We start from the raw sequence: 17,150 nt of genomic DNA on the forward strand, positions 1-17,150 counted from the left end.
CAGAATTCTGCTAAATCTGCTCTGCCTGTGCTCTCGAAATGGAACAACAAAGTCTAGATGACAGCATATCTGTTTACAACACTGATTACCAAAAATATTACATTCACTGTTGAGACCTACTACTCACAAAAAGGGATTCAAGATATCACTGCTCATTAAGAAAGCACCCAAGGGCCCTGATGGAGAAGTACAATGAGATTCACGTTGTTATCACATCTGCTAACACAACATCCATTCTGTAGCCCACATAGCAAGGAGTAGTCATGATGTTCCAGTCATGGCATTTAGGAAATAGTTTCTGTAAGGCTATAGCTGCCAGAAATAATGATTCTTCTGATGGATCTGGGCAAAGTCAATTGAAAACTTTCTAGAGCGAATTCACAATTATAAGTTCCACCCAAAACATTTGTGATTCATGAGAAGAGGTTGAAATAACAACATTAGCAGGATTTTAGAAGTTGATTTTAATCTTCTTAGATGACTTTGAGCGGTTCAAGTGTTCACTGGAAGAAGTAGCTACAATGCGGTGGAAATAGCAAGAGAGCTAGAATTAGAAGTGGAGCCTAATGTGAAGATTGGACTGATTGTTGCAATCTAATGGAGAAGTTTCTTGAGAGTCCCTTGGACTCCAGGAGATCCAACCAGTCCATTCTAAAGGAGATCAGTTCTGGGTGTTCTTTGGAAGGAATGATGCTAAAGCTGAAACTCCAATACTTTTGTGAAGAGTTGACTCATTGGAAAAGACTCTGATGCTGGGAGGGATTGGGGGCAGGAGGAGAAGGGGACGACCGAGGATGAGATGGCTGGATGGCATCACTGACTCGATGGACATGAGTTTGAGTGGACTCCAGGAGTTGGTGATGGACAGGGAGGCCTGGTGTGCTGCGATTCATGGGGTGACAAAGAGTCGGATACAACTGAGCGACTGAACTAAACTGAATGATAAAATTGGAATAAACGAGAGTCGACTCTAATGGATGAGCAAAAAAAAGTGGTTTCTTGATATACAATCTACTCCTTGTGAAGATTCTGTGAAGATTGTTGAAATGACAACAAAGGACTTAGAATATTAAGATTAGAATAAATTTAGTTGCAAAGGCAGCAGGAGGGTTTGAGAAGATTAACTCCAATTTTGGAAGAAGTTCTGCTGTGCGTAAAACGCCGTCAAAGACCATTCATGCTAAGAGAAATCTTCTGTGAAATGAAGTCAAACAATGTGGCAAACTTCATTGTTGTTTTACTTTCAGAAGTTGCGCTACCCACCGCAACTCTCAGCAACCACCACCCTGATCAGTCAGCAGCCACAAACCTTGAGACAAGACCCTCCACCAGCAAAAAGATGATGACTCCCTGGAGGCTCAGATGATGCTCAACATATTTTAATTTAGAAACAAAGTGTTGTGTATTAAGGTCTGTACATCATTTATTTAGACATAAAGCTATTGCACCCTTAACAGACTTCCATGTCAACATAACACTATATTGCAGTGGAAACGAAAAAGTTTGTGTGATTCCCTTTATTGTGAAATTCACTTTATTGCCCTGGTCTGGAACCCAGCTTGCAATATCTCTGAGGTCTGCCTGTATTTACATGGCTTTTAGTCCACGTTTTCTAGCCTAGCTCTATTCAGTCAACAAAATTAAGATCAGGAGCTGACTGTGGCTCAGATCATAAACTCCTTATTACCAAATTCAGACTTAATTGAAGAAAGCAGGGAAAACCGCTAGACCATTCAGGTATGACCTAAATCAAATCCCTTATGATTATACAGTGGAAGTGAGAAATAGATTTAAGGGCCTAGATCTGATAGATAGAGTGCCTGATGAACTATGGAATGAGGTTCGTGACATTGTACAGGAGACAGCAATCAAGACCATCCCCATGGAAAAGAAATGCAAAAAAGCAAAATGGCTGTCTGGGGAAGCCTTACAAATAGCTGTGAAAAGAAGAGAAGCAAAAAGCCAAGGAGAAAAGGAAAGATATAAGCATCTGAATGCAGAGTTCCAAAGAATAGCAAGAAGAGATAAGAAAGCCTTCTTCAGCGATCAGTGCAAAGAAATAGAGGAAAACAATAGAATGGGAAAGACTAGAGATCTCTTCAAGAAAATTAGAGAAACCAAGGGAATATTTCATGCAAAGATGGGCTCGATAAAGGACAGAAATGGTCTTGACCTAACAGAAGCAGAAGATATTAAGAAGAGGTGGCAAGAATACACAAAAGAACTGTACAAAAAGAATCATCATGACCCGGATAATCACAATGCTGTTATCACTCATCTAGAACCAGACATCTTGGAATGTGAAGTCAAATGGGCCTTCGGAATCATCACTACGAACAAAGCTAGTGGAGGTGATGGCATTCCAGTTGAGCTATTTCAAATCCTGAAGGATGATGCTGTGAAAGTGCTGCACTCAATATGCCAGCAAATTTGGAAAACTCAGCAGTGGCCACGGGACTGGAAAAGGTCAGTTTTCATTCCAATCCCAAAGAAAGGCAATGCCAAAGAATGCTCAAACTACCACACAATTGCACTCATCTCACACGCTAGTAAAGTAATGCTCAAAATTCTCCAAGCCAGGCTTCAGCAATACGTGAACCGTGAACCTCCAGATGTTCAAGCTGGTTTTAGAAAAGGCAGAGGAACTAGAGACCAAATTGCCAACATCCGCTGCATCATGGAAAAAGCAAGAGAGTTCCAGAAAAACATCTATTTCTGCTTTACTGACTATGCCAAAGCCTTTGACTGTGTGGATCACAACAAACTGTGGAAAATTCTGAAAGAGATGGGAATACCAGACCACCTGACCTGCCTCTTGAGACATCTGTATGCAGGTCAGGAAGCAAGTTAGAACTGGACATGGAACAACAGACTGGTTCCAAATAGGAAAAGGAGTCTGTCAAGGCTGTATATTGCCACCCTGCTTACTTAACTTCTATGCAGAGTACGTCATGAGAAACGCTGGACTGGAAGAAGCACAAGCTGGAATCAAGATTGCCAGGAGAAATATCAATCACCTCAGATATGCAGATGACACCACCCTTATGGCAGAAAGTGAAGAGGAACTAAAAGCCTCCTGATGAAAGTGAAAGAGGAGAGTGAAAAAGTTGGCTTAAAGCTCAACATTCAGAAAATGAAGATCATGGCATCCGGTCCCATGAATTCATGGGAAATAGATGGGGAAACAGTGGAAATAGTGTCAAACTTTGTTTTTGGGGGCTCCAAAATCACTACAGATGATGACTGCAGCCATGAAATTAAAAGACGCTTACTCCTTGGAAGAAAGTGAAGTGAAGTGAATTGAAGTCGCTCAGTCGTGCCCAACTCTTTGTGACCCGTGGACTGTAGCCCACCAAGCTCCTCCATCCATGGGATTCTCCAGGCAAGAATACTGGAGTGGGTTGCCATTTAGTTATGACCAACCTAGATAGCATATTGAAAAGCAGAGACATTACTTTGCCGACGAAGGTCCGTCTAGTCAAGGCTATGGTTTTTCCAGTAGTTATGTATGGATGTGAGAGTTGGACTGTGAAGAAGGCTGAGCGCCGAAGAATTGATGCTTTTGAACTGTGGTGTTGGAGAAGACTCTTGAGAGTCCCTTGGACTGCAAGGAGATGCAACCAGTCCATTCTGAAGGAGATCAGCCCCGGGATTTCTTTGGAAGGAATGATGCTAAAGCTGAAACTCCACTACTTTGGCCACCTCATGCGCAGAGTTGACTCATTGGAAAAGACTTTGATGCTGGGAGAGATTGGGGGCAGGAGGAGAAGGGGATGAGTGAGGATGAGATGGCTGGATGGCATCACTGACTCGATGGACGGGAGTCTGGATGAACTCTGGGAGTTGGTGATGGACAGGGAGTTGGTGATGCTGTGATTCATGGGGTCGCAAAGAGTCGGACACGACTGAGCGACTGAACTGAACTAAACTGAACTTCTAGCCTAGAACTAACATTGGGATGGCTGCGTAGTAGGGTGAACACATGACCTAGTGTTGGATTATGGTGAAATATACATTTAAAATTCCAGAGAATTTAAGGATCACTCCACAACTGGACTCCATGTTTGTTTAGGAATTCTCTGTTTCCACAAGAAATGAAGCATTATCATTGGTTTTATTTAATCCCATAATGAGGGGGAATGGTGAAATACCATGACTTTTCTCCTGAATTAGAAAACAGGCATGAAGTACTTAACTCTTTTGCAATATTAATTTAAAGATCAGTAAAAGGGAGGAGCCTGGTAGGCTGCATTCCATGGGGTCGCTAGGAGTCAGACACAACTGAGTGACTTCACTTTCACTTTTCGCTTTCATGCATTGGAGAAGGAAGGGCAACCCACTCCAGTGTTCTTTTTTTTTTTTTTTTTTTACTTTATTTTGCTTTACAGTACTGTATTGGTTTTGCCATACATTGACATGAATCCGCCACAGGTGTACACGAGTTCCCAATCCTGAAACACCCTCCCATTTCCCTCCCCATATCACCTCTCTGGGTCACCCCAGTGCACCAGCCCAAAGCATACTGTATCCTGTATTGAACCTAGACTGGTGATTCATTTCTTACATGATACTATACATGTTTCAATGCCATTCTCCCAAATCATCCCACCCTCTGCCTCTCCCACAGAGTCCAAAAGTCTGTTCTATAAATCTGTATCTCTTTGCTGTCTGGCATACAGGGTTATCATTAACATGTTTCTAAATTCCATATATATGTGTTAGTATACTGTATTGGTGTTTTTCTTTCTAGTTTACTTCACTCTGTATAATAGGCTCCAGTTTCATCCACCTCATTAGAACTGATTCAAATGTATTCTTTTCAATGGCTGAGTAATACTCCATTGTGTATATGTACCACAGCTTTCTTACCCATTCATCTGCTGATGGACATCTAGGTTGCTTCCATGTCCTGGCTATTATAAACAGTGCTGCGATGAACATTGGGGTACATGTGTCTCTTTCAATTCTGGTTTCCTCGGTATGTATGCCCAGCAGTGGGATTGCTGGGTCATAAGGCAGTTCTATTTCCAGTTTTTTAAGGAATCTCCACACTGTTCTCCATAGTGGCTGTACTAGTTTGCATTCCCACCAACAGTGTAAGAGGGTTCCTTTTTTTCCACACCCTCTCCAGCATTTATTGCTTGTAGACTTTTGGATCGCAGCCATTCTGACTGGTGTGAAATGGTACCTCATTGTGGTCTTGATTTGCATTTCTCTGATAATGAGTGATGTTGAGCATCTTTTCATGTGTTTGTTAGCCATCCTTATGTCTTCTTTGGAGAAATGTCTATTTAGTTCTTTGGCCCATTTTTTGATTGGGTCATTTATTTTTCTGGAATTGAGCTGCATAAATTGCTTGTATATTTTTGAGATTAGTTGTTTGTCAGTTGCTTCATTTGCTATTATTTTCTCCCATTCCGAAGGCTGTCTTTTCACCTTGCTTATAGTTTCCTTTTTTGTGCAGAAGCTTTTAATTTTAATTAGATCCCATTTGTTTATTTTTGCTTTTATTTCCAGTATTCTGGGAGGTGGATCATAGAGGATCCTGCTATGATTTATGTCGGAGAGTGTTTTGCCCATGTTCTCCTCTAGAAGTTTTATAGTTTCTGGTATTACATTTAGATCTTTAATCCATTTTGAGTTTATTTTTGTGTATGGTGTTAGAAAGTGTTCTAGTTTCATTCTTTTACAAATGGTTGACCAGTTTTCCCAGCACCACTTGTTAAGGAAATTGTCTTTAATCCATTGTACATGCTTGCCTCCTTTGTCGAAGATCAGGTGTCCATAGGTGTGTGGAGATAAATCCACTCCAGTGTTCTTGCCTGGAGAATCCCAGAGACGGGGGAGCCTGGTGGGCTGCCGTCTATGGGGTCGCACAGAGTCGGACACGACTGAGGCGACTTAGCAATAGCAGCAGCAGCATAAAGGGTTCCCAGGTGGTGCTAGTGGTAAAGAATTGGCCTGCCAACGCAGGAGACACAGGAGACAAGGATTCGATCCCTGGGTCGGGAAGAGCCTCTACAGATGGAAATAAGAACTCACTCCAGTATTCTTGCTGTGAAATCTGATGAACAGAGGAGCCTGGAGGGCTACAGTCCATGGGGTCACAAAGAATCGAACACGACTCAATGCCAGTAGGGTAATAAATTACGAAGGGAATCAGTCAGTGTAAAATTTTGTTCCATTGAAAATACACTGAAGTTGTTTCTCTGGACATAGAAAAAAATCCCTGAGTCCTGTAATAGCAGATGTATTTTTCCAGCAATATCATCATTTGTAAGAATAAGGTCACGATGCAGGGAAAAGTCTAATTTTCCAAAAACTAGAAAAAGACTAAAAGAGTTCTGTTTGTGGAGATCTCTTGTTCAAACAATTGAAAGTTTCAGTTCAGGGATTCCATCACTCAGCACTGCCGGGGTCCAGCCCCGGTGGATCCAGGGAATTTGAAGGTGGGGATGGCGTTGGCGTCCTTGGAAAAATACATATTTAATTACAGAGATATAGAGAGATTAGAAACAGATAGTGTAGTAGGAAAATTAGTGGAGAAAGAGGCTAGATCACTTGGTTTATGTGGAACAGCATCCATGCTCCAGATGGGAATTCAGCCAGAAAAACGGGGAGCAAGAAAGAAACGACATGGGGGAATCAGTCTTTCCTGAAACTGATCTGATTTCTTTATTTTGGGGTTTGCTTATATACCTTTTGTTACACATAGGGATGAATACAGAGTCACGCGGGGGTCAGCAGTCCTGACCTTTATCAAAATCAGGTGCTTCACATAAAAAGGTCTTAGGGATTTTATGATCCTTTCTTTCTGATAACCAAAGACTTATTTTTTCCAAGGGTGTTTTTTCTTAAACCAGGCACCAACCTCCAAATAAAGTTACATTCCTTTAGGGTGAGGGTGTAGTGAGTTACAATCAAGAAAGGAATTTATTTAACCCAAGGTTAACACGATTAATCTTAAAGGTTAATACTTATTTCTCCTATATGCTAGTTATATTCATCATAAGGGCAGGGAACATGGAGATTTAGCAGCAAACATCAGCCCAACAAATGAAAATCCTTTCACCAATGCTCCCCTTAAGATCTATTTAGTCTTAAGATAGTGATAAAGTTACATTTTTACATAGCAAGGACACAGTGATTTATAAGAAAGTACAGTGATCTATTACAAAAGAGAAAATTCATTAACTCAAAAAGTCTAGTATTGCTAACATCAAAAACTACTATATTTCCTTTTCTATATTCCAAATACATTGATTAATATATTCCCAGGTGCCTAAGGATATGGAGGCCTGGCAGCAATCATTGACTCAACAATGAGAAAAGCCCTATGCTAATTAAGACTTTCAAAATACTCCAAAACTCTGTGCTGTTTATCGTTGAGAGGTAGTAAACAATCATGTGCCTAGTGGCAGGAGTATGGATAATCCTGTCACACAAGCTAGTCTGTCAGCAGAGAGGTTTGACCTAAGACACCCTTGTCACACCCAGGGTAGGGAATTAGCAGCAATTATTGGCACAACAAATGAAGAACCCTTCACCAATATAATTCCTAACCAACCCACTATACTAATAATTTCCAACTCCCCAGAGGAATTTGCCTTTAGTAAGTCTAAAACATCTCAGACTCTCAGGTTGGGAGGCTGTAAACAATCACATGTGGCTGGACGAACCTATACAGTTGGGCTAGATCACCTTCAGAGGAGTCCATAAGCTGAAACACTTTTGTCACGCCCAAGAATTTTTATTGCCTTGGAGCTGCACGTTTACTCCTTCTCCGAGAGAAACGGTTATGGGGGAGAGCATAAAACAGACTCTGGTTTTGGGGTAGATGCTCGGGAACAGGGGGTTTCCTGAGGCTTGATCACGCCTTTGCGTATGCCAAGCCTCCTTCCTCATGACCCTTGCCATGGGTGGAGTTCCTCACGCTGGCCCCCGGCACAGCACCAAGAGAAATTAGGTTTGAAAAAATTAAAGATGTTGAGGAGGATGCTCATCAGATGGGACAAGAGACTCGAGATGGTGCAGCCACTGTGTCATCATAACTGGTAGACAGACTTGGGATTCCTAAGGTCTGATATCTTGGCACTAAAGTCAACACAGGAGAAGAAAAGTAGCCAAGCAAAGACTGAGTCCTGAAGCCAACAGAGCACCTGTCAGGGGCTTTCTGGGAGCACCGTCTCCTGCAGAAAAGAAACAGGTGTTGGTCCAGGAGGCTGAGGAACTCCTGTCACTTTCCTGGGGCTGCCCCTCCCCAACCCCCCGAGCCCCACCCTCACTGAGGGGCTCCTATGTCCTCCACCCCCACCCCCACCCCAACCCCAGGCCCAGAAGCTTCTTGTCATCTCCTCCTTCCTTCCTGCATCACAGAGTCACCCCAGGCCCTGACACGTCCTGCTCAGGCTCAGGACTGGAGCCAGTGAAGAATCAATCTGCTCCCTTTACTCAGGTCCAGATCCTCCCCGAATGGGGCCTAAAGGACCAGGGAGCAGGTCCCCAGAGGAGGGGCCTTGCTTCCTGACAGCCCTGGGGGCCTGCAGGGAAACCTCCTTCCTTCACTCCCCTCCAGCCTCTGAGCCAGCAGCACACACAGCTCTCAGGACCAGGGTCCCTGCTCCCATCTCTTCCTGGTCCCACCCAGCTGGGCGCCTCCACCCCAGCTCAGGCCCACCCATCTTGTCACTGCTGCTCAAGGCAGGGCCGCTCAGTGATGGAGGCTCTGGGTCCCCAGAAAGCTGGTGACATGCAGGGCACAGGCTGAACGACAACTGCTGCTGCTCCAGGAGCACAGGCCTGGCCTCAGCCCCTCCCCCAGTCTCTGCTGTGGGGCTCCTGCCTCGCCTGCTTGACCAACGCCACTTCCTGTGAGAACCGGCCTTTGGAGTTGGGTCTGCAAAGTCCTTCCTACCCCTTCCTCTGGGATGAGAGCCCGGCCCCTCTCATCTTGGCCCCTGGGTGGGTCCCCTCCCCGCTGACACATCACGTGGAGCCCCCATGCTGCTCTCAGCCCCCGGGAGTCCTGCCCTCGCCCTGAGTGCCTGCTGTTCTCACACCACCTACCCTGGGCCCTGCCAGCCAGCAGTCTGTGCAACTTCAACAGGCCCTCAGCCTTCCTGCACCCAGCCACACACACCCCCTCCCCCCACTTCCCATTGTCATCTGACAGTGAGGAGCTATCAGAACTGAGGCCTGAGCTTGTCTGAGTTCTTGCTGTCAGGTTATATGAGGTCTTACTCACCTGGCTCATTTCCAGGATGAGGAGGTTCAGTGAAGGGCAGGGGTTGCATGGGATTCCCAAATCCAGGAGGAAGGGGTGGGAAGGCGTTTGCAGACCCTACTCCAAAGGCTTCTTCTCATACAAAGTGGCGTGGCAAGCAGGCAAGGAGGAGCCCCACAGTAGAGACTGTGGGAAGGGCATAGGCTAGGCCTGTGCTCCTGGGGCAGCAACAGTTGTGACTCAGCCTGTGGGACTCCCCTTCCTGTCCTCACACAAGGCTCTGTGCCCCTGCCTTCCCTCTGAATTCTGCCCTCAGTACCTCTTCTTGTGAAGGATCCAGGCTACAATGCCCATTATGACAAAACTAGCAAGAACCCCAGTGGCGATCCAGGTGACGTGACTGATGGCTGGGGCCGTGGGCTGCTCTGTAGGCGGGACCGTGGTCGGTGATGCTGCAAGGAGAGTAAGAGTGAAGCCCTTGTCCAGACCCCAAACTCGGCAGATGCCTCCTCGCTCCCCTGACTCAGGTACCCCTATTATGCAGAATTTACACCCATCACACGGAGGCCCCTGAGATAGATCCTCAGGCAAGACGGGGGGAAGGGAGGAGTCCACTCCTCACAGGGCTCTGAGAGCTAATGGGGGAGCAAGGTTTCCAACACAGCCACTCAATCCTGCTGTGACATCAGAGACGGTGACATGAGGATGCAGTCCTCAGGAGCTACAGCAGAGGTGGTATTGACAGATTTCCAGAAGAAGGACTAGTGACATTTAGAAGAAGATTCTGGAAAGAGGGTACAGTGAGAAATAAATCCCAGAAATCAAAAAGATGTCTACGGGTTTGGAATCAGCAAAAATCCATGTTCAGTTGACCAAAGGCCTGTGCTGTGAGGAGAGACGTCAGGAGGTGGAAGAGGAAGGATATGACAGAACATCCCCGGGTCATTGCTCTCCCAGGAACAACTCACCTCTGACGGATCACATTCTCAAACACACGCACACGCATACACATGCACACACACACACACACACACACACACACACGGGGGTGGGTCCATGTCACCATGAGAGGGGGATCACTTTCTCCTCCCTTCTCACTTACCTGTGGTCTTCAACATTTCCTCCCAGCGCACCATGAAAGCCTGAGGCCAGGCCCGACAGTCTCCATGGAGACCTTCTTCGGGAAGTCATTCACCGCTCTGTCATTTTCCCACTTCTCTCTCATGCATCCCCCTCCAGGGTGATCGACTCTCCAGTGTCCATTCTCCAAATCAAAGTGGAGGCTCATTAGTCCACTCAAGCCAAACTGCCAGGATCCCCTGATGTGTCTGTCATCCTCACAGTGACATATCCTGGCCTGCAGGGTGAGAGGGTCTGCCCCCACCGTGGGAAAGAAAGAGCTCAGCCCCTGGGCTTGACAGATTCTTTGCCCCCCTGGGTCCACTTCCCTTGGCCCAGCTAATGTGGCCCTGTGCTCTCCCCAAAGGCCACTCCTTCCACTGGACTACTAGGGAAGGACCAATATCCAATTATATTTTTTACTTATAAACAGTGAATGGAGCTGACCCCCTAATCTGGCCCTCCTGTACTTGGACTTTCTAACTCACCTCTGGCCATGCGTTTCTCCAGTGTAAAGTCATGCAGTTGGTCCTTGATCCAGTCCCTGATCTCTGAGGGTTTCGACCTGTCTTTCCCAGGCCTTTATGGTTTTCACTTCTTCTCCCAGTAGACTTGAGAATATGATCTAGCATGACCACAATCATAGGAGAGAAAAAGCTCTCTGTCCACCTGGTCTTGAACCTCACACCATGGCCGTCCAGGTCTGGGCTGAGGGTCGACGGTGAAGTCATAGGAAAGAGAGTGAGTGTCTGTGAAGGCAAAGCGCAGTGAGGGTGAAGTTGGGAGAAGAAGACCCATAGGCCTCCTCCCCCAGTTCTGTGAGAGCAGAGTAGGCCTGCAGGGCTGGGCTGACAGAGCAGGACGGCTCCGCCTGCCGCCACCCCACCCCCTCACCAGGTACAACTGAGGAAGACGAAGAGGCCTCATTCAAGCAAGAAACACCACAACCCTGGATGTGCCCCATTTCCACTCTGCTCACAAGCTCCACACGTGGCACTAACAGACACATACGTTTCCCAGGGATGGGCCAGGCTGGTTCAGAAGGAAAGGCCTAAACCCAGAGGACTGTCAGCTTCTCTCTGAGTGTCCTGTGGGAGATGCAGAGGGTGACGGGCTGTTCCTGAGGAAGCGGATCACAGCAGGTGGGGGTGGGGGTGGGAAGGATGAGCACAGAACCCAAAGCTGGGGAAGGGAGAGTATATAATTATGGGTCACTGGGCTTAGCAAGGCCAGGGAGACATGGTGATCTTCAACTAGAATGGGTCTTGGAAGCCTGGAGAAAGGCCTGGACTACACAGTATGAAAGAGAAAATCCAGAACTTCCGAGTCAGGTGGTAGAGGAGGGGATCCAAGGCTCAGAGAAGTGAATCTGCCAGGGCAGACATGGTGTGAAAGGGCAGGAAAGTGTGCAGCCCACCAGCTCCATGGGAAAGCCTCATGGACTCCATGGAGCCCGAGAGGAAAGTGTTGATGAGAAGCATCTCCAACAGCTCAAGGATGACTTTTGCAGAAGGTCAGGGATAGTGGGAGGAGACTATGTTCCTGTGGGCTTCTATCAGGAACAGGGATGGAAGTTGTGGAAAAATCAGATTCCAGGTGGGGGTGCTCTAGGGCAGCAGAAAAGTAGGTGCAGGGGTCAAAGTGATTAGGCAGTCTCAATGCCAGCCAGGGCCTGACTGCAGAGAACACCATGCTGGCTCATAGCACAGGGTGATCGTAAAGGCAAGCAGATGGGCAGGAACCTAGATACAAACTGGACCACTGAAAGAAATGAAGAGAGACAGAACACAAGGGTGGATGATCAGGAAGCCAAAGGCAGCCATCCCTACCAAACACCTGATCCAGGGCTATTTTCCAGATCTGAGCCACTTCTCAGCTCTCAGCCACCAAAGATAGAAGCCACATTCTAAAGAGGAGGGCCCTTTCATCACCACATCTAGTGCAAAAGTCCTTCCATTCTTTCCCAAGGAGCCACATAGTTATTTACTGGGGTAAGTGAACCTGCAGAAGCAGAAACTACTCTCACATTCACATGGCACTAGTGTGTTTCTAATATCAGGCACAGGATCCTTAGCATCATCATGGTCCCCCAAGTGTTGAAGCGATGCTCGGAGTACCAGGCCATCAATGGACAGGAGTCCCAGGTTCTGCTTACAGTGGTTATCACTCGGTCCGCAGACCACACAGCGGTCATGCCACATGCCCTGGACTTCTGACAGGCATGGAGACCTTATTAGCTAGTATTTTATCATGGGATGAAGGCTACCGTATTAGTGAATTCCAGATTCAACCTTCAGACCCTACCTCCCCATCTGCCAATAGTCCGTGTACACAATATCCTCTCGAGGGCTGCAGGGGTGTGGTCCCTATCCTATCTCCATTTAACTGCTGCTGTGGCCTTAGGTTTCCTGTAATGGTACAGAAGAAATATTTGAGGCTTCACAGACCCTAGGTCTCTGCTACAACCTGCTATCCCAGCACAAAAGCAGTCCCAATTGGGAAAGGATGAGCATGGCTGGAACTGCTTTTTGGGCAGATGACCCAGCAGAACCGGTGATGTCAGAGGTATCTGTGGTCAGAAAGGTGCTACATGCCATTTTCTACTTGAAGGCCCACAACACAGACCCCGAGTGTCCTGAAGCTAGGCTATGCCACTTGCAGCGGGGAAAGTCACACCATCTAAACGTGGCTCCTAGTGTGGGCCTGGGGCCTGGCAGAGATGAGGCCTCTGGTCATGGACTGGGGTTGCCCGTCGTGATGTGTGCTCATCAACCCCTAGTCATTAGTTCAGCTAGGCCAGCCGTCATAGGATAGAAGTGGTTATGTGTTTTGGCATAAGCAGGGCCACAGGGAACAAACAAGATGCACCAGCAGCTGGCCTAGATGTAACACTAGTGTTGTCATATGGCCACTATCCTCGGCTCACACCTGTGCATTCCTGTATGGCACTTTGGACCAAGGTAGCTGCTCTGTAATAAAGGAGCGGGGGCATTAGCCCATAGCTGCTGGACGGTTTTTATTTTCCTAAGAAAAAGTACTGCATGTTGAAGACAAATCATTCCAAAGACTAGTGAAAGAAAGCAAAACTTTAAAGGTAAATCAACTGCATTACCTTGTAGAAGTTATGAAAATAAAAAGCAGTTGGTAGTAAGATTGTTAGTTATAATATGTGTGTTTAAACAATTTTAAAAACTATTTTGTAAGAATATACCTATACCTCTAAAGCAACTGTGTGTAAAAAATTTACACAAACATTTTCAGTTCAAGCTAATAAAAGTGATATTGAGAAAGTATTCCATATCATTAAGTCTGTCTTCGAAAGTTCAGATGCTAAAGCATTCCTAAGGCATGGTGTTCTCGAAGATGAATGTGCTTCTGTGGTGCTGGGTGATGTATGTGACTGGCTGGCTCCAAGTGGGCCTCGACAGGCACCTTCCTGCTGACGCTGGGGGACTGTGAGAGGAGAGTCAGACACAGGCCCCCAGGGCCTCATGGAACACTGTGAGACACCATGCCCTTTGCTGGAACTCCACCTCTCCTCTGGCTCGAAGCCCCAGCACAAGCCATCACAGCAAATAGTTCATCAGGACAGTTGATAGTCTGGGCTAGTTGGTAACCCTCTTTCAGGCACGCAGCCACATCAAACGGGTAGACATCCACTTAGGGAGTTTGGCCAGAGTCATAAACATGTGGGCTCTTTTAGTAGCAGCATGCTGACTGCTTAGTTGTGGCATGCAGGATCCAGTTCCCGCACCAGAGATCGAACCCAGGCCCCTGCATTGGGAGTGTGGAGTCTTAGCCACTGGATCACCAGGGAAGGCTGGAGAACTCATTATTAACCAGACTTTCAAAAGCCATCCATCGATCCCGTGTTTTTGTTGTTCCCCAGACAGTGAGAGTCCATAGGGAACAAGACTCTGCAGAGGGATTGGCTCTGCTCTTAACTTGCAGTTGTCATCAATGATGGAGCTCCCAGCTGCCAGGTCTTTGTGGATGACTTCTTTCTGACCAGGTAGCTCATTCCACAGGCAATCTGAGCAGCCATGTGAACTAGGTTTTGTTGAGAAGTGGCCTGCAGACTATTGGCCTCTACAACTTTGCACTGTCATAAAAAAACTTAAGATACCCCCAGTTCATGTAAGGCAATCCACCATGGGCTTTTCCCCTTCTTCTGTTCACACATGGGTAAAAGGAAGATTTCTGTAGCTCACAACCCAGTTATTGTTTCCAGTGCCAGTTCAGGTGGCAAACTTAATTGATAAATGTTGTCTATGTTCTGACTGTTCCACTGACCGGCCCTTCTCTCATCCCTCTCCCTGTCCTCCGGCTTCCTGAATCCCAGAGACACAGCAGTATTGAAATTAAGCCAGTTCATCACTCTGCAAGTTTGCTTCGGTCTCATTTGTTCATTTCTCCTTCACAATTTCAATGCCAATGCATTTTGAAGAAGGATTCTGTGTAATTCTACAGGTTGTTTGCCCCTTCTTTTTTGTTTTTTTTTTCTGTATAATTGTACAACCTTTGAAAATTATATAAGTTATAAAACAGAAAACAAAAAGATTAGGAAAAGCAATAAAGAAATAGGTCCTCATCAAACTTATATACTTTTGCACAGCAAAGGAAACCATACACAAAACAAAAAAGGCAAACTACAGACTGAGAGAAAAGATTTGCAAATGATGTAGCTGACAAGGGCTTAATTTCCAAAATATACGAAAAGCTGTTACAACTCAATAATAAAGACAGGGGACCCAATCAAAGAATGGGCAGAAGATCTAAATAGACATTTCTCCAAAGAAGGCTTACACATGGCCCATAGGCATGTGAGAAGATGCTCAATATCAATATTTATTATTTTAATTAATGACAAATTTTTATTGTATATTGGAGTATATAGTTCATGAATGGAGAAGGCAATGGCACCCCACTCCAGTACTCCTGCCTGGAAAATCCCATGGACGGAGGAGCCTGGAAGGCTGCAGTCCATGGGGTCGCTGAGGGTCGGACACGACTGAGCGACTTCACTTTCCCTTTTCACTTTCATGCATTGGAGAAGGAAATGTCAACCCACTCCAGTGTTCTTGCCTGAAGAATCCCAGGGACGGGGGAGCCTGGTGGGTTGCAGTCTATGGGGTCCCACAGAGTCAGACACGACTGAAGAGACTTAGCAGCAGCAGTTGATGAAAAATGTGTGGTAGTTTCAAGTGTACAGCAAAGTGATTCAATTCAGCATATACATGTTTCTATTTTTTTACAAATTCTTTTCCCATTTGTGCTATTACAGAATATGGAGCAGACTTCCCTATGCCACAGAAGTCCTTGCTGGTTATCTATTTTAAGGACAGTAGTGTGTATGTGTCAGTCCTAACCTCCCAGTTTGTCTCTCTCCATCACCTTTCACCTCTGGATCTATGCCCAGGAGAGGGACTGCTGTGTCATATGGGAGCCTGAACCTGCCTGCAATGCAGGAGACCTGGGTTTAATCCCTGGGTCAGGAAGATCCCCTGGAGAAGGAAATGGCAACCCACTTCAGTATTCTTGCCTGGAGAGTTCCATGGATGGAGGAGCCTGGCGGGCAACAGTCCCTCAGGTGGCAAAGAGTCGGACACGACTTAGCAACCAAATCACCACCACATGGTAGCTCTGTTTTTAGTTTTGAAAGGAATCTCCATACCATTCTCCATAGTGTATCAGTTTACATTCCCACCAACAGTGTGGGAGGGTTCCCTTTTCTCCACAGTCTCTCCAGCATTTATTGTTTGTTCAGTTCAGTTCAGTCGCTCAGTCGTGTCCGAATTTTTGTGACCCCATGGACTGCAGCACACCAGGCTTCCCTGTCCATCACCAAGTCCCGGAGCCTACTCAAACTCAGACTTTTCAATATGGCCATTCTGACCAGTGTGAGGTTCCTCTAAGGGGGAAAGAGAATAAATGTCAGAGAATGAGCAGTAAAGGCTAAAGCATCTCAGCCTCAGGATCCAGGGCACCTACTGGGCAACAAGAACAGACTTTAGGAGACAGAGCAGGGTTGGTTGCATAGGCCTCTCATTGCAGTGGCTTCTCTTGTTGCAAAGCACTGGTTCTACTTTGCTTTGGCTTCCAAAGCACATGGGTTTAGTCGTCCTGTGGCATGTGGGATCTTCCCTGACCAGAGATCAAACTTGTGTCCCCTGCATTGGCAGGCAAATTCTTATCACTGGCCCACCAGAAAGCCCCTGCCACATCTCCTTTATCCATTCATTTGTTGATTGTCATTTAAGTTGCTTCTGTGGAGTCTAAATAGCTCAGACTGTAAAGAATCTGCCTGCTATGTGGGAGACCTGGGTTCAATCCCTGTGTTAGGAAGATCCCCTGGAAGAGGGCATGGCAACCCACTCCAGTATTCCAGCCTGGATAATCCCATGGACAGAAGAGCCTGGTGGGCCACAGTCCATGGGGTCGCAAAGAGTTGAACACGACTGAGCTAGTAAGCACACACGCATTCTCCTTCCCCTGATGGTGTCTAGGCCCTGGTTCCCACCTCTTACCCTGGGCCCACAATTCTCCAGCTGAACGGCCTCAGGTTCTGAGCCCTTGCCCCATGTCTCCCCCAGGGTCGGGTCTGTTCTGAGCAGGGCTTCAAGGCATTAATTCTCCTCCAAGAGAAGGAAGGGTTTGGGCCTGTTACTGTCATAATGAAGGAAAGTCTGTTTCTCCAATGCCCCCGTGGAGCCTCCACCTCACATCAGGGCTGGAGTGACAATGAAGTTGTAGCCAAGTTAAGGGTCTGTGAGGAAACTCAGGTGCCAGCTGGCATGGGGAGGGCTGA

The 17,150-nt window shown here is 46.5% G+C and overlaps 1 pseudogene; it reads right to left on the reverse strand.

The window, feature by feature from the left end:
• Positions 1-7,953: 7,953 nt before the first annotated feature.
• Positions 7,954-10,937, reverse strand: LOC120862607 (annotated as a pseudogene).
• Positions 10,938-17,150: the final 6,213 nt, after the last annotated feature.

The sequence above is a fragment of the Oryx dammah genome, unplaced genomic scaffold (assembly GCF_014754425.2).
Source record: "Oryx dammah isolate SB20612 unplaced genomic scaffold, SCBI_Odam_1.1 HiC_scaffold_4, whole genome shotgun sequence".
Classification (NCBI taxonomy): Eukaryota; Metazoa; Chordata; class Mammalia; order Artiodactyla; family Bovidae; genus Oryx; species Oryx dammah.